The sequence below is a fragment of the Anas platyrhynchos genome, chromosome 21 (genome assembly GCF_047663525.1).
Source record: "Anas platyrhynchos isolate ZD024472 breed Pekin duck chromosome 21, IASCAAS_PekinDuck_T2T, whole genome shotgun sequence".
NCBI classification, from domain to species: domain Eukaryota; kingdom Metazoa; phylum Chordata; class Aves; order Anseriformes; family Anatidae; genus Anas; species Anas platyrhynchos.
In genome coordinates this window covers 3,667,472-3,682,421 of record NC_092607.1, presented here as the reverse complement: position 1 = coordinate 3,682,421, position 14,950 = coordinate 3,667,472, and the positions used below count along the sequence as shown (strand labels likewise).

At 37.1% G+C, this 14,950-nt stretch overlaps 1 long non-coding RNA gene across 5 annotated transcripts in view; it reads left to right on the top strand.

The window, feature by feature from the left end:
• The window catches only part of LOC139999238 (uncharacterized), a 174,933-nt gene that overhangs the window by 107,661 nt on the left and 52,322 nt on the right, over positions 1-14,950 (top strand). For all 5 annotated transcript variants that reach the window (XR_011804565.1, XR_011804566.1, XR_011804563.1 and 2 more), the window contains exon 3: positions 13,306-13,467. This is a non-coding gene — a long non-coding RNA (uncharacterized lncRNA). The remainder of the gene's footprint in view (positions 1-13,305; positions 13,468-14,950) is intronic.

Below are 14,950 nucleotides of genomic sequence, written 5' to 3'. Positions count from 1 at the left end.
GTAAGCTTCAGGGAATCATGGGAGCATCTAGCAGAAGAGATAAGCAGAGTATTCATCTATATAGACTTGGAATGAATAAAACACCCATACCATGGTAATTTTGATATCAATATTTGTCATACTTTTACTGGTGCATTCTAATGGGCTGTTTTTCTGTAGATCTGTGCACAATGGTGAGGTGAATAATTAAAAAAAAAAAATAAAATAGAGAAAGAGAGTGAGAAAAGCAGGAGCTTTCTAATGAGAAATGAATATCCATACCCTGGATTTTCAGGGTTGTGTCTGCAGTATAATTAACTAGAAGTTGAGCTCTTTCACATGTAAGTTAAGTCACTGAGAGCACTGTCAGCTGTAGTCCTTTTTCTCTTTGCTTATGGGACTTTGCAGGTTTGCAGGCTACTTTCTTAATTGAAAATTCTTAAAATTGATTTTTTTGTGTGTGTCTTTTATGCCATATTGGGGTTTCACTACTGTCACATTATGTTATATGATGCAAATCATACCATGGTCAATTTAATTTGAGGCTAATGAATATGCGTTAGACTTCTCTGAAGAAAGCAGTTAATAGGAAGGGCATTTCAAAGAACTATCTTACTTTAGAATTTCAGCATCAAGAGGTTTTTCCCAAGCTAAGGCTATTGATTCTCTTTTTCTGACCTATTTCAGTTGTAACAAATAAATCTTATTATGGGCTTATGAAAAACTTCAGCAAACAGAGAAGATTTGAAAGAGTTTTACATATTAAAATCTCACTGAATCATGAAACCTAATTAGGAGTCTACTGTTACATTTTATCTCAAATTATTGTGGATTGAATTTTCAGCTATGGCCACCAAATGCATGATTATTTGTCCATGGCAGTTTTCAGCTAATATCAATAGGTCTAGAGACGAGTTAGTGTCTGTTGAATATTTTTCTCACTGTATGCAATACTCACATTTTCCATGCACTTTATTAATCTCTGTGCAGGTACTATTTCAAAATGCTAAAAGAAACATTTATGTATGAGGTAACTTGGAAATAGAGACAGCTGATGGATTGGTTGAGTCAAGAGGTGACGGTTTGGGAAACTGGACAATACTATGTGGTTCTGGATGGACCCGTAAATCCATCTCACTATCAGTCATCAGATGTACCTTGCTGGAAGTCTCATGCTTGCCAAAGACTGTGAGTTGTTTACATACACAGGTTATGCATTTTATTTGAGTCTGCATTAAAACAGCGCAGCCTTCCTGCTGCTGTGCTATTGTTATCATGTTACTTGGCACTTCTATAGCTATTCTCCTGTGGGATAGAGGTTTGTCTGGTATGAAGGATCTTTGTGTATGTTTACTGGTGTCCATGGTAGGGACTGTGTAATATCATATTTTAATTAAAGAAACAAAAATAGGAAGCCCAACTCTTTAAGCCAAATGTTAGATTATTGTTTTGCAACTAGCATTAGCCTTCAAGCAACCTGATGCTATGATTACATTTTTCTTCAGAAGAGTGAAATAATTCGTGCATGTTGGCTGGTAATTCACTTCAAAGCCCACATCCTTTGTAAACAGATCTGTCTTCCCCTTTCTTATCTCTGTGCAGTTGATTTGTCCTACATGTCCTGTATGACTATAGTCTATTTTAATTTTCATTGTTTCTCAGTTATTTCTCCAGTTTTCCAAGATGAGTTGGAATTATGATCCTCTTCTCTGGTCCGTGCTGCCTATGATCAATGCAGGAACGTACTTGGTGGTGGTTAATCATACACAGTTCGGTGCTTTTGCCTGAAATACCCACCTTGCTGTAACTGGTGGTAGGCACATCGATTTTCCACATACTCTTTTGTCAGGTGTCATATACAGGAAATGTGTGCATGTTCTGGTGTATATGATAGAGGGTATCAATTTGTCTCCTGAATAATGAGGATTTCACATAGGGTACCATCAGTGCTATGTAGCTTTGTACCACCTAAGAACTATGCGTATTGATGAACTCTTCTATAGAGCAATTGTACTTGTGCTCCTCCGATCTCACAATGTGCGTGGTACACCTGTTAGCTGATCTCCTATCTGTTTTAGCTGGTAGACCTTGTAATCAGGTTGCCATTTTTATCCTTTAAGTTTGTATTGATTGTTTTGTCCAAAGCTTAATTCTTAGAAGCTAAAGAGTAAAAATTTTTTAGTCTTTGGAATTTGTAGAGTGTATCAATACACAGCTTAATGCTATCATCTGAAGAATGCCAGAGTGAATAAGGAAAAATTGATGTTTCTATAGCCTGAAAACGTGATATTGCTAGTGCTACATATATTAAACTGCCAGAGGGAATTTTTCTTTAGTTCCAACAATTGAACAAGACCATTAAGAACAAGTCAAAAGCTATTTTGTTTTCAGCTGTTCAAAACTGCACAATTTAGACACATTCCTTGTTTGCTTTGTGCCTGTTTGAAACCATTTTGTTCTACATCTGTATGGTCATCTCCATTAAATTGTATTGTGAAAGCTTGCTGCATACGACCTGGTGAACTGACATTCAGAGATAAGGTGACCATCTGCTCATACACCTGAAGCTTTGTGCTTAGAATTACATTTTACTTTGACAATGGCAGGCACTGAATGGCTCCTCTGAAGGGTCAAATGAAAACAGAAGCCAACAGAAGGCAGCTTTTATTTTAGTACAGAAACCTGTTGCATAACTTCTTAGGGTGTAGGTCAGGCAAGAAAATTACTGGTTAAGGTAGAACCTTTTAACCATCTGTACATTGATTCCAAGTCTCAGATTTATCCTTGCTGTCAATCCATTAACTTCCCTGAAATAACACCAGGGTTGCTTTTGGCTTTTATCTCACTTTCAACATTTTCTCAGCTCACTCATTTACATCTCACTCATCTTCTGTATTGTTTCTTTGCTTCACTCAACAATATTTTCCTGTACTGAAGAAGCTGGGACTTAACTGATTCTCTTGGTATCCCAGACATTCCTAATATGGGAGCTGGAAGCATATAAAAACTAGCACTAACACTCCTTCAGTGAAACTTCAAACTTGTTACCCCATTCTCATTAGTTTTATACTGGATGGTTGATTATTATTTTTAAATTAAAATGAAAAAATATCCATAGCATCCACAATTCCAGTGTTTACAGGTTTTTTGGGGGAGGAAAGTCTGAAGAGTTCATTCTTAACATTATGTGGCATTGAGAATGGAATAACTGGATACAGAAAGTGAAGATAGGACTTACGATCAAAGTCATACTAGAGCCTCAATCTTCATCTGTAGGAGAAAGTTCTCTTACAGTCATAATAGCTTTTCAGTAATAAAGATGAGTTGAGTCGATTGTAATTTATGTCAGAGTATGAAGCAGCAAAATCCCAGCTGGAGCCAGAACTGCATGGATCCTTTCCATCTCTCTCTTACACAGATAGGCACAGAAAATTGATCTTAATTCATTTTTTTATTATTATTATTTTTTACTTGCTATCAGCATTGCAATGTGGTTAATGAGGGCTTGAAAGCCCAAGTCTCTTTACAATGGATTTAATGTTCTGTACTGATTTGTCAAAAGGCAGGAGTTGACCTGGAAACCATGTTCTAATGGAGGCTGTATTTCTTTGTCTTTAGCTTTTCATTTTGGAATACCTTTTTCTTTACAGATATCACCATATTTGAAAGAGTACATTGTGCAAATTGCATATACTGTGCCTATTGGCCACCAACTTTCTTGTCGTTCTATGTTTTAGAGTGGTCTGTTTGTCTGATATTACTCCAGAACCACAGAAAGGTCAAGGTTGGAAGGGACCCCTGGGTCTACCTGGTCCAAGCCCTGCTCAAGCAGGGACACCCAGAGCAGTGTGCCCAGAAACATGTGCCTTTAGAAGATCTCCAAGGAGGAGACTCCACAACTTCTCTGGGTGGCCTGTGCCAGTGCTCTGTCACCCACACTGCACAGCAGTACTTCCTGATGTTTGGAGGGAACCTCCTGTGTTCCATTTTGTGCCCACTGCCTCTTGTCCTTGCACTGGGCACCAAAAAGAGCCTGGCTCTGGCTTCCTTGCACCCTCCCTACAGGTATTGATTTGATACATTTGATGAGATCCCCTTGAGCCTCTTCTGCTCGAGGCTGAACAGTCCCAGCTCTCCCAGCCTCTCCTCACAGGAGAATATCAGAGGTAGTAATAAAGGTGTTACTACATAGCTATATAATTTGAGAAATAAATTAAAAATAAGAAAAAATGTTTCCCAAAAAATAATAAAATGAATGATAGATTCTACTCCGTTCTAGAAATGTTGTAGAGACAATTGCAAAAATTTGGCTTTCTTCATGGCAACATAAGGAGGAAATCACATGAGGACCGTTTTGTGAAAACAATGATATTTTCTCACAGCCGTTTGCCATTGCTGTGTGCTCCGAGCCTTCCTGGAATTAGGTGTGATAGTATGTGCATGTACAGAATTATTACAGGACACAAAGTGATGCATGTAGAACTGTTTCTTCCTCTACACTGTGAAAGAAATTCCTTTGGAATTTCTTTAAAATTTGTGGTTTCTAAATTATGTGTTAGCTTCCAGTGTAACAGAAGTTAATGTGTATAGGTGTGGGGTTGCATTTAGGAGTGTATGTGATTGTGGGACGTACATACATAAGTTTGTCTGCATCTGATTGCATTTCTCAGTGCATGGGATTCTATATTTTGGTGCTGGATCTAAGTAAATGGATCTGGATTTACATACTTCGGACATCTGAGAATGTGGCCCAATGAAGGGACTGAAAATACCACCTTTAGGGAATTTTTTGTTCAGGTATCTGTTTTTTGATTATTATTTTTTTTTTCACAAATAAATTGCATTTGAACAGTTTAATGCATTTATTGTATTCACATGCGCCAAGACTGTGAGTATTTTATTAGAGCTGTTTTTTTTGGCCTATTATAGGCAGTAAAGTTGAAGCTGAGCAGATGGATAGCACTGTGGAGCCAAGTCAAAAAAAATAAAAATACCACTGAAGTCAATGAAATAAAAGTAGTGATAAACAAGCTGAGAGAGGAACATGAGCTAGAAAGGGCATCTGACATAACCAGCAGGGGGAACACCTTCTGTGCTCACCTCAGGAGCCCAGAAAAATGATGGGTAAGTGGCATCACACTCCTGGAGTAGCTGCATGCTCTCAGCTCCTTCCGACACCCTGGAAAGGCAGTGACCCTCAGGGTTTCTGGAGGTGGTTGGCACTGCGCTCTCACACTGCTTTTGCAATTCCTCCCTTCCCCCTCTTTGTAAAATCCTCTTAGCAAAGAAGTCCTAATCTCATCTGTTCTCACACATGAATCTCATTATGCCTTTAGGCAGCACTTCCTTCTCAAAACCAGTTTTGCTTATTGTATCTGTTCAGTCGTGAGACCATACCTGAACACAGCACTCCGGATGAGAATACACCACTCACTGATACAGAGGCATTATAAGGTTTGGGATTATTGCTCAGTCCATTCCTAATGCTTTTCTAAACACTTCTGATCTTTCTGATGGATTATCTGCACTAAACAGAAGTTTTTCATTGAATTGTCCACAGTGACATATGGGACTTTCTCCTGAGTAGTAAAAGTTAATTTACTGTTCCTCAGTGTGCATCAGTTGTTTTCAAATGGAATTGCTTTCTGAGAAGAAATTGGTTTGGAATGCGGGAAGAAATGGTTTGTTGAGTTTGTTACTCTATGAACTACCCTAGAAATGTATTTGAATTATTTAAATCATTCATTGCTGTATGCAAGTCTTATAATACAATATATTACCTTTCCAACAATAGGCAGTGTCCCAAAAAATTAACCTTAAAATACTTTATAACATAGTCTTCTAGTCAGTGATTACATCCATCTTGGGAAAAACATGCTATTTTATCATAGAATGACAGAATGGCTCAGGTTGGAAGGGACCTCAGAGATCACCCAGTTCCAACCCCCTGCCATGGGCTGGGACACTGCCCTGATAGGGTTGCCCAGGGCCTCATGGCCTTTATGTCATGTTAAAATTCAAAACCTTACGATGAAAAAAAAAACAAAAACCTCAGAGAAAAGTTTTCGTTGTCTATACAGAAATGTAAATATGCATATAAAAATGTTTCCAGCAGAAGACTGAGCTCAAGCCCAGTTTCTAATTACTGTAGAGTGTTAGATGGTTGGAAAGCAGCCAGCCAGTTCACTGTTGCTGATGCTCACTGTCCCTGCTTATGAAAAGTGCCCGTCGGGCAGCACTGCTGGGAAGAGCTAACCAGTTATGGTGACACCATCCCTTATAGCCTGTCTCCACCAGTGAGTGATTCAGGCTTTTTATTAAATACCAAACGTATACCTGTTCTAAATGCACTTAGTGTCTTCTGAAAATTATGTATGTCAGAAGCACTGAGTTCTGAAATTGAAGCCAAAAGAGATCAAGTTTATAGTCTGGGAACTGAAGCCCACATCTGTTTAGGCACCTGTATTGCTATTTTGTTAACATACCCTCAACCTCATATTTTTTTTCTCTTTACTTTTTCATTTCTGCTTGGCAGCCTAGCCACATAACTACGTTTCAGTTTTAGATAAAGTGCCTTCAACAAAATTAACTTTTTGGTAGTCTTCTGATATATGGCTTAACCTGTGTATCTCTGAGTCCCTTGAACATTATTTTCAGGCTGACATTAACATTAGTAGTCTATTGCACCTAGACACAGAGCTTCTTATAATGAATGATCTAGGGAAGCCTGAGTCACTAGGAGTTTAGGCTTAATTGTTTAAGATGGAGGTTATTCAGCAGCTTTCCAATGACATTTTTAATTAAATTCCAATGAGTATGTATGCATGTGTCCCCTGGAGGCAGCTTTAAAATTTCTCTATCAGAAGGTTCTTCCCACCCTCCTACCCCACAGACCATGACAATGTTAACACTGCTGGTTAATAAGTCTTCATTTTAGTATATTTCATCTTCTTGTACATTAGCTGCTAATTAAAGAAGAATTCAAAATAATAAGATGAGGAAAAAAATAAGTTGTTTTTCTCCTAATTAAAAATACTTCCAAATGAGAGAAACTCTCAGCTAATTCCATCTGGATAACTCAAAGACAGAGGAAAATATGCCAAGAAAAAAATATCTTTGAAGGGAGCTCAATTATAAACACCATAAAAGCATGAAATGTATAGTGCTAAAATGAATGTGGATGGGAGGAAGGAAAGCTAGCAAAACATAAAGCAGTTTAGGATCAAGAATGATAAATGCCATGCAAATTGGGAGCATAGACAGACACTGAGAAAGGAGAAGGCAAGTAAACTGCCAGAGATGGGTACTACTGCAACCATCTGATTACAGTGCAAATAATGCAACTGCTAGACACATTCTCTATCCCAGTAAGGATTCTCAAACATTACTCAAGAGGAGACCCAAGTGGTTATATAGTAAAATGTCCCTAGAGAAAGAAAAAAAATAAAAAGAGCCAACCAAGGAACCAGTAAAATCTAAAATCCATCATTTACAGATATTGAACCTCTCTGGAAAAATGGGATTTGTTACAAGAAAACCAATTCAAGAAAGATAAACTCAAAATGACAAACACAAAAATGACCTAATTAAAATTGTTATCACTGTATACATTAAATAGTTCTACCTGTTTGCAATGAAGAAGCATTAGTAAATATCATCCATTAATTAAAACACTATTTAGGATTAACTGACAGAGAACCTGGCCTTTTGTGGGTAGTCAGCATTAGCTGATGTTTGTGTACGTGTGTGCATGTAGAACTAATTTCCAAGTAGTTAATGATTTGCTACAGCTACTCATAAAAACATAGATGTACACATGCATAGCACGTGTAATGCAGCGTTTTCTCCTACCACGTTGATGCTGGAATTGAGCTGTATCATGCGTCTGATTCTCTTGCAGACACAACACAAAATTCACTTACATGATGTGCACAGGCTTGTGCAGAGAGCTCTAGGCTTTGAGATGACTGCTTTTATTCAGATACTGTATTAAGCAATCATATAGGCAGTGCTAGAATCTTTGCAGCGTGCGCAGTCCTCTAGTAAAATAACTAAAGATAAAACAGTGTAAAAGAGGAATTAGAAGCCTTTTGTGTTTTCTGTGCGGGTAGTTAAGTTGCTTTTACCTGCGCTGTAGGACACAGCAGGAACTGTCTCCTTCCACAGATCTGTGCTTCCTGACCTGGCCTCTTGTTAGTGTGGTAGATGTGTAACATCTGGAGTAAAATGCCTCCGAGCACTGACATGTGAGAACATATTCTACTGCAGTTGTATAGACAAGCCCTTGTTTGCACACTTGGTCAGTCTAAAAATCTGTTAGCCTGCATTGTTGCCAGCCTATTTCAGTCTTCATATTCTCCTTATTTTCGAAAGTACCAAATTATGTACCAGAGCAGGATTTTACTGCTGTTGTTTTTATGATGTACAAGGATTTTCTGTGCCAGGAAGGTAATTGAATACCATGTCAGTACAACTTGCAGTAAATGAGAAAAACCGAAGATGGACCTGCTGGAGTTTGTATTAGTGGTGCACATTATATGTGAAGTATGGTGTATGAAGAATTTATCACTTGGCATAATCACAGAAAGCACCTCAGTTTTTCTCCTAGTAAATAGCCAGTGCAGTTTTGCAATACAATTAAGTTATTGCTATAGTAATCAATCACCTTGAAGTTATAGTATCATCTGACATCACGTCATAACTACCATGAATTCTGTGGGACTCCAGATGTGGAAATATGTTGTCTGGTTTTCTGCTTTTAGATTTATTTGGTTATGTCAGTAAATGACTCTGAAAGGACTATCTAAGAAAGCATCATCAAGCAGTTTGCTTTACAGTTTTAGGTGTGAAAATTTTGAAAAATTTACATATTTTTTTTTGTTCCTTTGGATATTAATCAGAATATTTTCATATTTTCAATTAAGGTGTTTCAATTAAGGCCGTTCCTCACTCCTCTCACTCTCCCAGCTGCTGTGTGGTGCAGTGTTTTTCCCCTGTCTTAAATATGCTCTCACAGAGGCGCAAAACAACATCGATTATTGGCTCAGCTCTGGAAAACAATGGGGCCCTTACCAAACATGGGGCAGTTTCTAGATCCTTCTCACAGAAACCACCCCTATGGCCCCCTGCTACCAAAACCTTGCCACGTAAACCCACTACTTGGTGACACCTCCCATTTTTGTTATGCATGAGCTCCACAGTTGATTACGGCATACATTTTTGGAAGCACTTTGTACAAGTGTGTAACACAGTAGGTAAGTGTATCCCAACACATGAACAAAGATGAAAACATGCATAGCTGCAGACCTGAGCTAAACTCTAACAAATTATTTCTTTATGCTAGTATTAGTGAGGAAGCTGCTAGCTGCATTTAGTTACCCAACACTTTCCAAATAGGCAGAGCTTTTTGAGAAACTCTCACTTTGCAATGGATGCAAGCAGATGTTTGCTGTTTCTCAGCAGTCAAGAAACTCCTTGAACTACAGAAATGTGTTTTCAGTGTTCCAGATGATTATTTTTGGAGCAGAAGCAACCATTTCAGGAATAGAAAAGAAATTACTAGTCACAAATATAAATCTACAAAGCCCAGAAAACGCAAGACTTGATATTGACAGTTGATTAGCTAAGTGGTTTTGCACAGAAGTTACATTTTATGATAAATACTTTCAGAAGTACCAAGGAGTACGATGGCATACTGTGTGTAATGATATATTTTTAACTTTGACAGTTGTGCCTTTTCATTATGTTTACTTTTTCTATCACTACCTCTGCTACCTGTTTTTCAGTGTTGTATCTTTTCCACTCAGGCTGATGAAAATGACAGACAGGCTTTAAGGTTCTGAATTCCCAGTAAGGGATGCCTGCTTATGTGAATCATGCCCATTTTCAGGGTAAATGAAAAAACCTGGCCTTAACATAAAAAGGGCAACATCTTGAGTAATTTCTAGTGACAGTATTTGTAACTTTTGCTTGCTTACCGGGGTACACGGTTGTGCACTTGTTATGTGCATAGCTTTAGGCTACCGTGTTTTAAAAAGTTGGTTTCCAAAGCTCATCCCTGAATTTTCAGAGGCTGAGTTGGAGGATGGATCCTGACTGTGGATCCATTATCTAAGATAGCCCCTGGATTTATGCCACGAACTATGGAACTACAGACCATTTTAAAATATATTTTTTATTTTCCAGAGTCAGCATTTCAAAAGTTTGCATGTATGAGTATGCATAAATGTTTTGTGTGCTTGCTTTTAAAAATCTGGTCAATGTTCTTTTTTTTTTTTTTCTTTTCTTTTTTTTTTTGTGATTTGTAGTTCTATTGTATTATGCTATTTATCATATAGTTTTACTAAAACTCTTTGTTGACAGTCATCATGAAATCAGAATCAATACATTGACAGTGACATGAAATACTAAAAAATTGTGAGTTTCAGTGTGCATTTGTGAGATTTTAGTCATTGGCAAGGGATTTCCAAATCACACTGCACTTAGGGTGTGTTTCCTTGCCTCCTTTAAGAATGCCACCTTTTTAGTACTGTAATGGTGAATCTGGATATGAACTTACAGTGATTTAATATAAATAAAAAAGATTAAAAAGAAAGAATTTATGTCATGAAAATACTTAGCTTAAAAGTTATGTGGTCAATGGATGCATAGGCATACACAGTATTAATTTAACTTTGGATTTAGAATCCTGTTTCATGTCCTAAAAATAAATATCATAAATAATTCCCAGAAGCAAAACCATTTGCAGAGTAACCTTTCACATTTTTCTTAAAAAAAAAAAAAAAAAAGATGGAAATTTTTCCCGTGTTGGTCAGGATTGCTGTCTACAGCACAGCTAGTTCTGATCTTCTCAGTCATATATCAGGTTTTTAAAAACCATGACATCATCCTCTCATTTACACGAATAGCAATGAAATCACAATAGGTAAGTAAGAATCTTACTTATCAGATGATACTTCCCTCTTTTCACCATCAATTGAATATGAAAGTAATTTGTTATGCAGAAATTATCCTGGTGGCAGCATCAGTATAAAGCAGTATTTTGAATTATTTATTGAGAATTATATGGCAGCATGCCAGACTCATTGTGTAGTTCCTCCATTCCTCCTGTTGTGTTTTTTAAGGTAAAGAAATACATAAGCTCCAAGTCAGTTTTTCCAGTAACTCCTTCCCTTCTTATACATTACTTTCATGTTCCTTCAGTTTGGTGTTAATTGGAGAGTTCACTTTCCAGAAGTTTTGTCATATTGCTACTCTAGTAAGGCATATTATAGTAGCAACAACAAAACAAAACAAAATAAAACAGGCTTTGAATATACAAACCCTGGGAGGTATTTGGGATGCAAGGTTGTGGTGGTGGAGGTGAAAATTGTGGCAATAAAACATTGACAATCTTTCTTTTCAAAAAGCAAAAGTGTTCATGTTTTTTTTCACGATAAAGATGAGATTTTACAGTCTTCCCTCTTCTATGTGATAATTAGAAAGCAGATTTATTTTTCCAGTTTAGTTTTCCTTTAAAATGCGAGCTATATTCATTGAATATTATCCAGAGCATGCCTGATTTCTTTCTTCTCTTTCTACTTTAAGTGGTAAAAAAAAATGTGTTACAATGCTCATGCCTCACAGGTCCCTTCTTTTTTCATCTCAATAAGCATTCATCTGGGTGAAGATAAGGGACAAGGTATACGTAAGAAATTCCATATTCGTTAAATATGTATATATTGATTTGACCTTTTATAGCACCACATGTTCTTTCTGTGTAACACATTTAAAACTTACGAGTCTATAAAAATACGGCAGAAACTTCATCACAGTGAAATACTTTGTGAAGTTGCACAGATGCTACCCATGTGTGTCGTGTAAGACATTTACATATGCAGAGATTCAACATGTGCTTGACTCTCATCACACAGCTTCCATTGATTTTGGAGAGCTCTAGTTGATATTCCACATAAGGCTGAATCTGATAAAGGAAAATTTTAGCATTTCAAATTACTTCATCTCCTGTAGAAAGCTGAACTGTATTTTCTTTAGAGCAAATGGTGTTCTCACTGCGGTAAAACAAAAGTCCCCACAAACATATGCATATATTGAGAAATGTCCAGTAAAATGCCTAATGTATAAACAGAATTTCAACTCAGGAAACAAAATACAGTGAAATAAAAGCTCTGGAGGTTTTGTTCTGAAGTCAAATCCAGAACAGGTGTGTATCATCTGTAAGTGCTGAGTAGCAGAACATCAGAAATTGGCATTGCAGTATGTTTTGTGATAAAGCAATATTGGAAAAACATCACTGATATCTGTAATACTTAAATTAAGGACAAATGTCCATCATCTATCAGTTCTCCCTTACTTATTTTTTTTCTTTATAGTTATTGTTAAAGTCCTCTGGTCTTTGGAATATGTGACACATTATTTTTTTAAATCAGAAGTAGAAATGTTACAGACAATGATTAACTACCAAGTCCAATGTGTAATTTAAGATGGCCAGTCGAGCATGTAGGAAGAGGAATTCTGCCAAATATATTATATAAAATTTTGATAGTGTACTATGAAAAGTTGTATCGAACCAAGTTGCTTTGGTATGTTCCGACCTGTGCAAAAACACTGATGGAAGAATATCACCTTGTGAACTGCTGTTTTCCTCTCACTTATTTTAATTCTGGTTTACAGAGCTGTTTCATTATAACATTCTGCCACCACAGTGCAAAGCATAGCAGAGGAAGGACAAAAATCAGTTTTCATCTCTAGGTAAAACAATCTGCCTGGATGCTTCTTAGGCTGCTTTAATAGCAATGGATGTAGTATGAATCTGGGGAAAAGCTTACTGTCTGAATATTTAAATATTTATCTTTTAGCACAGTTGTCTGGCAATTCATTGCTTGAATTGATTTTACAAAAGAGCAAACAACCCATAAATGGGTTACCATTGCGTCAATGTCGACTTGAATCTCCTGTGTAGTTACTGCTAGAAGAATACGCACACAGAATCTGTATGTGTTGGTGCATGTGCTTCTCAGAGGAAAAAATACTAGAATGGAGCTGCTTCTCATAGGTTAACCAAATTCTTTTAGCCTTCTGTATTTACTGTGAGGTTGAGTTATAGGACAAAAGCCTTCTTCTTTAAAAACACTTTCCATCTACTCTTCAGACAGGGTAATAGGTTGCTGTGAATAAGATGAATGACATGACATGTTTGCATTGGTAGCGATCCACTTTGAATATTCTGTTAATATGGTGTTCCATATTCATGTTTTCTGCAGCAATGTCTATGTTGTGTTGTTTCAAAACAACGGCAAAATGTTTTTTTTTTTTTACATTTTTCAGCACTGGAGTTAATTGAAGCCTAGTTCCTAATGACTCTGCTGTGACTGCCCCCATCTCCCCACAGTGCCCCACTTCCATCCCACATTTCCCTGCTCCTCAGCATGTAGCCAGTGGTCCCACAGCGCAAGAGACAGCACGTGCTGGTATACATGAGGTGACTGGGTAAGTACAAACTGAAACGTGGGGATTAAGGAGAGAAACAAGCAGAGATGTTCTTACCCCTTAGGGCTTATTTTATGTCTTTTACTGAGCTCTTGATTTTCATGAAGTTTATAGCAACTTACTTAGATTTGGGACATCAGTCTGAATGTCAAATGTGACTTAGTGAAATTGCTGAAAATTTATGAAAAAAAATAGTGAAAATGGGATTGAACCAGGTTTAAATACCATGAAATCTCAAATCTGTTAGATCTGCAAAAAAAGCATGGTCTCCTGTATCTCATTCCCAGGTTAAAAACCCCACTTTGCATTGTATTTAAACAGTGTTTCACTGAGTGTGCATTTGTGTTCTTACATTAAAGGCATGTTAAAGGTGTGAATTATGTCTACCTTTCAATTTTTGCTCCCAATCTGATGTCAGAATAGATTCTGAGGATAATTTTTGCTCCTTATGGTGGGTGAAGAAGGAAAGTTAGAGTTTGCCATTTCCTCTGACCCAGGGTAGGGCTGTGTGACTGCCATAAAGGAGCACAGGGGAGGGCTGTAAACAGGGTGAAATCAAAACTAGTTTCAAAGTACAGCTGACTCATGGGAATGCACTTTCACTTTCATCTTAGTTACTTTATGCATTCTTCTGAGACTCTCAGAGTGGGTTAAATGTTTACAAGTAGGACCAAAACTGCAAAAGAATGGATCAGAAAATAACTTGGTCTGTGCAATGATCTTGTTGCACTGCACTTCTGAATGTTTAATTGATTGCTCAGCCATAACATTTAGTTGGAAAGGCAAGTTCAAATTTACTATTCCACAGCAAGAAGGAAACCAAATTAAACATGAGGCCAATTCTGAGATCAAAGCTGCTCAGGAAGTACAGACTGAAATCAGAAAGCTCATACATTTAAAACGTGTTGAAAAGTCTTCCACCATTACAAGCCTGATGATACCGTGGCTGTGTCCTGACTCCTTAATTAACATAATTTCTAATTAATCCTGCAAACATTTGGCTTCCAAACACTTCAGTGAGAAAAATCAGTATCTGTTGCACATTTTTCTACTTTAGGTGGAGGCCCACTGTTGCTGTTGACACGTTTTTTTTCTCTGCACTTTAGATTAACAACTTCCAAACTACTGTAAATTACTCTTTGTCTGTAAGTTTTTTTGCCTGTGAATATTTGAGTTGATAAAGGAAGACGCATTTCCTATTTGTGTGTTGTTCTGTTGCTTGGGATACGTCATGTGCTTTACGTTCTGTCTAATGAGCATATGCTTATATTCATTTACTGAAAAAAAATATGTAATTTTTTTTTTCCTCATTGTACCATTTACTTTACACCCCTCTTACATCCCAAAGCAAAATCATCTATAGAAAAATGTATTTTTCATGTTCATTTCCGTGTGCTGATTTGAGGTGATATCCCCAGGAAAACATTTTTCTCTTGTATTTTCATATGTGTGAAAATCTTAGCTCCTGTGCTCTGCACATTCA